This window comes from Zootoca vivipara, chromosome 10 (genome assembly GCF_965207765.1).
Source record: "Zootoca vivipara chromosome 10, rZooViv2.hap1.1, whole genome shotgun sequence".
NCBI lineage: Eukaryota > Metazoa > Chordata > Lepidosauria > Squamata > Lacertidae > Zootoca > Zootoca vivipara.
Genome location: NC_142593.1, coordinates 34682880 through 34691874, shown reverse-complemented (window position 1 = coordinate 34691874; position 8995 = coordinate 34682880).

Sequence of the window (8995 nt, the reverse complement as noted above, 5' to 3'; positions counted from 1 at the left end):
AACATATTTTTGAATGGCTATAAATGTCATACTGTAAGTGCTGATATGCCACCTTCAGTTGTTCCTTAATAAACACTATACATATAGAATTTACCAGGAAATATGAGTCAACTAGAAATCCTAGTTTAATTAACTTGGTGACAATTCATCTCTGAAGACAGCTTGGTAACTTTTTTCTTTTCCATTACTTTCCCAACTAGTTTCATTTATCATTTTATTTCTCTGATAACATATAAACAAAATTTCCTATTCTGAAGCTGCTTGAAGCCTAGTGAAAGTAGAAATGAGAATGTTCAGTGGGTTTTTCCTTTTATTACCTGCGGGTGTGGCTGTGGATGATTAATGCTATGGCAACTTGAGAAAAGAGCAGAGGATGAAGGACACAGATCTATGCAACCACTTTTTAATTATGGCAATAAGGGACTGAAAGAGATACAGAGAGTGGCTTTGAGCATGACCTCACCATGCAGGAGGAACATGCCCAGGTTACGCTTTCTTTACCTGTACGTAACACACAAAACTGCACTCAGCTGTATAAAGATAATCGATTTCATTCATCCTCATGAAGATCCACCATGGCACAGGTAAAGGTAAAGGTAAAGGGGCCCCTGACCATCAGGTCCAGTCGTGTCCGACTCTGGGGTTGCGGTGCTCATCTCGCTCTATAGGCCGAGGGAGCCAGCGTTTGTCCGCAGACAGCTTCCGGGTCATGTGGCCAGCATGACAAAGCTGCTTCTGGCGAACCAGAGCAGCACACGGAAACACCGTTTACCTTCTGGCCGAGCAGTCCCTATTTATCTACTTGCACTTTGATGTGCTTTCGAACTGCTAGGTGGGCAGGAGCTGGAACCGAGCAACGGGAGCTCACCCCGTCGCAGGGATTCGAACTGCCGACCTTCTGATCAGCAAGCCCTAGACTCTGTGGTTTAACCCACAGCGCCACCTGGGTCCCACCATGGCACAGACCATTGTTATTCCTAGTATTGACACCAGAGAACTGAAGAGTGGTCCAAGCTACCTTTTCAGAAAAAGCACATAGCACAGCTCTTTCCGGATGCTGGTAGTGGATTCCTCAGATGTTAGGCTTCAGGGAATCGGCTTCCGATCCTCCCCCATGGCAGTAGATAAGCAGAACAAAGGAAAGGAGTCTTCTTACCAGTTAGAAACTTTAATAATCACAGCAAGAGAACAAAGAACACATATCCTAGAATGGCAGTGCTCCCTATTAAGGATCGCACCCTCTTCCGTCCCTATACATCTACGTCACTTCTACGTCTTATCTGAGCTTTTACCCTCTGTGTTTCTATTCTGCCACTTTCTGAATTCTCCGTGACTTTGGAGAAAGGTGTGTGTGTGTGAATGCTGTCCAGAGACTATGAATCTGCTAACCCTCTTTTTCCAGTGTTTCTTCTCCTAGCTGTTCCCCATCCAGTATTTCCCAGCTTCTGCCTTCTGAACTATGTCCATCCAAAATGGCGACGAGGAGAGCAGCTTAGTCAGCTTCGCGGCCTTTAACCAAGACTTTAAACTGTTCCTAAGTCCTCTAGGAACCTTTTTTATACAGTCCACAGTTTTAATGACTTACTGCTTGCCCCATCGCCCCATCTCCGCTTTTGTCTTCGCCTTCCCAACCAGCATTTTTATTGTTTTATTGTTTTATCGCCCTGCGGCCGACGCTTTGATACAGTTCAAGCTAATCGGGAGGAACGAGTTACGGAAACCCCCGCATCATCAAAGGTGAGAAAGCCGGCTGATGGTGTAAACGGGTGGAGAGTTATCTTGGCTTTAACAAGACAACCATCAGTACTGCGACTTTAGCAAAAAATATACATTCCAGCTTGGGGAACAAAGTGGAAGCAAGGGTGTAGCCCTACTCCTACTCAGTTACAACCGTGTGAATCTCTGAATTAAAGAGACCCCAGCAACTGTTGTTAACTATTTACTTTCTGCCTTCCACTCACTGCTCCTTATCCAAGATGGTATTCACCAGGAAGCACTGTAAGGATTTGGGAATTGTGCTAACATCGCCTCAGGAAGAGAAGGTGGTGAAGGGGGCCCGAAGGAGGCAAAGCAAAATCACTAATTATTTCTCCCACAAAGAAGGGGATAAGGGAGCCCAGAATGAGCTATCCCCAATAGAAGCCACCTCAGCAGTGCTGGATTGGTCAATCCAACGTAAACACCTACAAACTGAACATGAAAGCACAAACTATTCTATGAGCCTGGCGCAGGAACTTGCTCTAGCCGAGAATAACACGGCGTCTAGCCTGCTCAACATTATGGATCCCAAACCCCCAAGTTCACCACAAAAACCCAGGGTAAACCACCAAGGACCCCAAGGACTTCGGCCCATAGTGAATGGTGATAATACAGAAGAGCAGGGTGACCAGTTGGAGAACCAGATACAACAGATATGTACAGACCTTCTCAATATTACAAACTTCTTAGCAATAACAAATGGGTTACTCTTAACACTCGTGGATAATTTCAAACAGATAGACAGAGCCCCAGATCTCGTCCCCGACGCAGAAGCCAGAACCCACACATTATGTAATGTCAAACCAAGCAAGAGAAGACCTAAGATGAAGACGAAGAAAAGCAAAAATATTAAAAACATAAAGCAGTCTAGAAGAACATTACACATCAGCAAAAAACAGTGGCAGAAACTCTTTGACCTGCTACCATCCCCCCCCTTACCTGCAACAAAAAAACCCAAAGTACAAGGTAAGAAAGAGACCAGCAAAGAAGGCTTGACAAAGACCAAAAGTGACTCTGGGTGTGAGAATAAATCTCTGAGTACACTCAATGAAAGCACTTCTCCCATGGACGCCTCTCTCCTGTGCCCCCCCAGTCCAACTAAAGAAACAAATTTTCCCACAGACACTCGCGACTCGAGCTTACATAGAGCTCCTGCTGTAATCGCGAACAGAAATGAATTAGGGGCACCTAACATCGCCGGGCCTGTATCATCAGAACTACCAGCCCCACGCACCAAGAATGGCTGGAATCTGGTCCTAAATCCAAATAAGGTCGTATTCGCGAACTACCCTAAACCACCGAGCCCCTGCATAGGGATAGATCGTGCGAAACATCTGCTGACTGTCATAAATGGCATTCTACCGGGGGTAGTGAAAGCAGCCGACCTTGCTGATATAGAATATCTATACCAAGACGGACAATCATTACGAGCCCTGATCACATTTACTGATCACAAATTGGTCAACTTTATCCTGAGAACAAGGAATCTATTCAAAACGAAAAGAATAGATTTATTAAGATTATTCGAAAACAGAGCCCCACCAACCTCCTTATTGGCAGCGAAGACAGAAAGGAGGACAGGAGCAGAGGAACAAAAAGGAAGAGCACACAAGCAACATACCAGGAGCCAAGTGCAAAAGCGGGAGCATGCTGAACATGATGCACCAAAATCAAAGAAGGAAGTCATTGCCTCTCCGGAGAGCCTAGTACATCCGTGTGACAGAGAAGGCTCCGTCTCTGCTGAAGAGGACGCTCTAATAAATCGATTTTGGACACTACAGCTGCCAGCCCAAACTGAAATCCTGAGAAGACTGGACACGCTGAGAACAAGGCTGGCTAGAAAAGAGGACCATGGAGAGATGACGGAGGGCCCACATATATGGCCCATTTCCCCTAAGTGCTTAGTGGACAAGAGGACGACGGGAGGCTCCTTTAAATGTGTAGACGCGGAACACCAAGATCAGCCCCCGCTAGCCTATGGAAAGGCAGAAGTAAATCAGGCGGCGACATCCCCGAGTGCATGGATTGACTATCTCAAGCTCTCCACCAATGAAATGGCTACTCCCGTAACTGCAAACTCCACATTAAGAGCAAAGGCATACCACTCTCCCTTGAAGCAGATGCCTACTAATAGATCCAATGGGAGCGTTTTTTTAGACAAAAAAGGACTGTTGGACAGTGTGGAATCGGCGATCTGATATCACGGAGACGTCGGGACTTAAAGCTGATGTCCTGGAACATCGCAGGATGGCAAGCAAAGAAAAATAACCAACATTTCATAACACTTCTCAAGCAATACGACATCATCCTTTTGCAGGAGACCTGGTACATTGATCCCATCCTGCTCAACGGATATTCCTGCCATTCTCTGCCCGCCACGCCATCCCTAAGGGGAGGCAGGCCAAGTGGAGGCTTAGCCAGTCTTGTTTCCACAGAGCTAGAACACTCTTTAACAGTCCTACCAAGCTGCAACTCACTAGCGACGGCTGTCTTACTTAATCTCAGGAAAGAAGCACTATTGCTGGTAAATGTTTATCTGCCCCCCTGTAATAAAAAATCCATAGTTAAAGCTAATTGGGAAGAGCTGGAAGCATTTCTAGAGCCCCTTGAATCCTCCTATCCATCCACCCCAATCATAATCGGTGGGGACTTTAACGCACGCATGGGAACAGATGATTACAACCTATACAGACAATACAATCAGATTCAGAACCCTGGAAGTACAACAGTCATAGGCCCCACACGACTCTCCAGAGACAGCAGGTGCAACTATTCGGGGTTATGCTTAGCCCAGGCTGCAAAAAGAAGGGAATTGACAATACTAAACGGCAACCAAGCCGGGGACCGCCCAGGGGAATATACCCACTATGCAAAGGTGGGCGGAAGTGTTATTGATTATATATTGATATCAAGTTTTGTCTACAACCTTGTGTCGAAGTTCCAGGTGGAGCATAATACCGAGAGTGACCACCTACCACTAACCCTAGTATTAGATGGCCTATCTCCAAACAAAGCCAAGGCTAACCCATTTTTCATCCCCATCGCCAATTTGGATCAACCTGCACCTAGAAGAATAAAATGGACCCCCATTCTCAATTTTGAGTTAACCCACCTTCTTCTCTCGGAAGAAGTGAAGACTATCTATTCGGCCATCGCATCAGCTAATGCAGCGAGTTTGGCCATGGACCTATTTAAAGAGCTTTTAGAGAGGCTGAAAAGCTTTCTAACATCAGAAATCCTTAAAATTGCGACAAAGCGGGTAAAAGACTCAGAGAGGTGGTTTGACGCAGAGTGTAGAAAAGCAAGGAAACTCCTGAGACTAACATACCGCAAATACAGAAACACCGGAGCACCCTCTCTATTTACAGCATACATCACCTTAAGACGAAATTACAAACAAACATTAAAGAGAAAAAAGCAAGAAGCCGAGAGAACTGCATGGGGTTGTTTACTAAAGGCTTCGAACGAGAGAGATACAGGCTGTTTCTGGCGTACCATCTCGGGCCTCCTGGATCAGGAGCGCTATGGGCCTTTATGTACGGTCGAACCACAGGAGTGGCTCAGATACTTTCAAACTTTGTTTCAAGATGATGAACTCCAACATAAAGAGATAGGTGCCCACCCAGGGGAGTTACCACCTTGGCCCCCAGTCTCTGCAGAGGAGGTAGGGAAACTAATCGGGCAACTTAAGAACAACAAAGCCCCGGGATCAGACTATATACCCGCAGAACTTCTGAAGGCAAATCTGGGCTGGTGGGCCCCCCTATTGGCAACCATGTTTTCTCACATCGATTCTACAGGCACAATCCCTGACTGCTGGGCAGAGGCAATAATTATCCCCATCTACAAGAAAGGACCTACGTCAGACCCGGCAAGTTACAGGCCTATTAGTCTCCTCCCAATACCCAGCAAGCTATATGCCAAACACCTATATACTAAACTAACCAGCTGGATGGAATCAGAGGCAATTTTGGCGGAGGAGCAAGCCGGGTTTAGACAGGGCAGATCGACTACAGATCACTGCTTTGTACTATCACATCTCATTGATAAGTATGCTAAAGAAACACGCGGGGTGCTATATGCAGCCTTTATAGACCTGAAGGCGGCTTTCGACTCAATTTCTCGAGCCAGACTTTGGACCAAACTGAATACAACCAACATTGATAAAAGACTATTGTTCTTGATAAGCTGTCTTTACAAGGACACCAAGCTTTTTGTAAGAACCTCACTCAACGGGCAACTTATTGGCCCCATTTCATCCACCAAAGGGGTCAAACAAGGCTGCATCCTAGCCCCAGCCCTATTTAATTTATACATCAATGACATGATTAACTGTCTAACAGGCCCGGAGTTCCACGCCCCCAAATTGGCTGAAAAACCAATTTCGGCACTACTGTACGCGGACGACGCGGTCCTTCTCTCACGAACCAAAATTGGCCTTAAAAGATTGATGAGGGAATTCTCGAATTATTGTAGGAGAGAACAATTGGTGGTGAACTGCCAGAAAACTAAGGTTATGGTGTTCGCCAGGAGACACAGACAACATAGATGGGTAATGGATGGCCAGATAATAGACCAGGCTAAGACCTTCAAATATCTAGGAATTGTCTTTCAGTCAACAGGCTCGTGGGTGGCACACCATAAGTACGCCAGTGAAAAAGCATCCCAAAGCTCTAAGGTTTTGTCGCGATTCTTTTACACTAAGGGTGGCAGGTACATCCCAGCAGCTCTTGAGGTATTCCAAGCAAAACCTCTGGCGCAACTACTTTATGGGGCTCCAATATGGACGGGGAATCAGTGTAGTACTCTTGAAACAGTCCAGTCAAAATTTCTAAGACAGATTTTTGCTGTTCCATCATGCGCACCAAATGCGGCTTTACGCCTCGAAGCCAACCTTCTATCTGTCGAAACACGGACTTGGCAAAGAACACTTAAATACTGGCTCCGTCTAAATCTAAATCCACCTGGGCTATTGCCTCTAGTCACACGGGATGTACACAAAGGCGCATGGGCAAAGGCTGTGCACCAAAAACTCCTCTCATGTGGCCTGCACGCACAGCATTTACTCATAATGGGCCCATCCAAGGCAAACAGCCTCATATACCAGCGCCTGAAGAACATTGAACAACAAAACAATATGGCCATTATTAAGAAATTTAGTGCATGGTATATCCGTCTTCCACCTTCCTACATGGACTTCCGGTCACCATACCTGTCCAACCTAACCATCCCAAAATACAGACGAGCCTTCACACTGGCCAGACTGGACATGCTACCCTCCGCCGTCCTTGAAGGTCGATTCTCAAAAACACCATACCAGAATCGACTATGTCCCTGCGGAGTTGGCAGCGTGGAGACTGTATCACATGTACTCCTATCCTGTCCCCTATATAAAGACCTCAGGGATGAGATCATCACACCTCTGATATCCGCCATTTCGGGCCGCCCATCCGAGGATATACTGTTTTTCCTCCTGGCAGACCAGACTGCCCAGACAACAGAGAAGGTAGCCAGATTTACTGAGAGGGCCATGAGACTGAGGGCCACCAGCTGAAGGACAATAGTGCCGCCTGTGTGAACATATAATTAAGATCTCATCTGTTCCATTTTAATTGTGTTATGCTGAATCCCGAGACAGCACATTTTATTGTTTTATATAGCATTTTTCTTTTTTCTTTCCTTTTTACCAGGTTATGTAATATGAATCCTTTGTTGCAATGGCCTGTAGGCCACGCAAATAAATAAAGTTTTACTTACTATGTCCGTCTGCAAACCACTGTTCCAAATCTATACTGTCCTCCTGTTCTTGGCGAGATTCAGGACCTGGATCAGGAGCAGGGGGAGGCTCCCACCATTCCTCCAGTGCAGCCCTCCTCAGGATGGTCCCTGACATCAGAGGACTAAAGAATTCTAGCTGCCTTTCCTGCTCCCTGGCCAAATAAGCAAATGGGTTTTTTTCCCATGTGGGGAGGCATTCACATATGATTCCAACTGTATACTGAAGATTGTAGAGTGAGCAGATCAAATCCAGCCTAGCCCTTGACACTCCATAAAAGTGCTTTGAACAATAAGTGGTGTTTTTTTAAACAAACCAACAGTTATATCATTGGGATAAAAGGCATAGCTGCCAAGTTTTCCCTTTTCTCACGAGGAAGCCTATTCAGCATAAGGGAAAATCCCTTTAAAAAAGGGATAACTTGGCAGCTATGATAAAAGGTTGTATCCTGATATAGCTGCAACTCACTAACACACACACACACACACACACACACACACACACACACACACACACTATAATCAATCTGCATCCCCTGATAAATTAGCTTTTTTGCAGAAAGGGCCTCAAGCTCTAATTGATTATAAAAATATTCGTGGTGTGTTCCTTCTGTTATTCCCAGATATAGCATGAGTCAAGTCAGCATGGTGACTCATACTTCAACAAGCTGATGAGGACCTTGCAAAACTCCCAAACTAAGAAACCCACCGTATGGCCAGCACCTCATTTTATGGGACCTACATTCTGAGCAAGAATCAGAGAATAGCTCCATCAGATTAGCAAATGAGGGGGATGCTTTTAGCCTAGGGGCAGCCAGTGGATGATACCAACCATAAACTTGACTTTTCCAGGACATATTAGCACTTTTATAAGGTTGAATATGGAGGTGGTATATTTAATGTGGGATAGGTATTCCTCATGCATGCTCACATTTTGCAGCATCCACACAACATTGCTGGCATCAAAATCACAGCCTGTACTTTTTCTCAATTTAATATGGATTTTCCCTTTGCAGGGTAAATACGGTAAGTTAAATGAATACACTTGTTGTCAACAACCTGTTTGTGGTATCTTAACGCCACATTTGCAACATCAAGCTCATGTCTAGAAATGCATTTATGCAGAATCAGACCATTTGCAATCCACCCCTATTGGAGATGTTGAAACAAAGCAAAACAAAACTGAATTTTGGTGTTTTGCTCTATCTCTGAACTTCACTTCACTTCTCCCCCACTGAAAGCATGCAGGTATAATCTCTTAATAAATGCTACAGGTGTTACTCTGTTACCAAGGAATGAACTACATATATTATGGTAAGAACCCCTAAATCTACACTAACTCTCGATGCCAATAGCTAGCACATGTTTTTTCCAGCAGGAGCATGAATTCATAAAGGTAAAGGACCCCTGAATGGTTAAGTTCAGTCAAAGATGACTATGAGGTGCAGTGCTCATCTTGCTT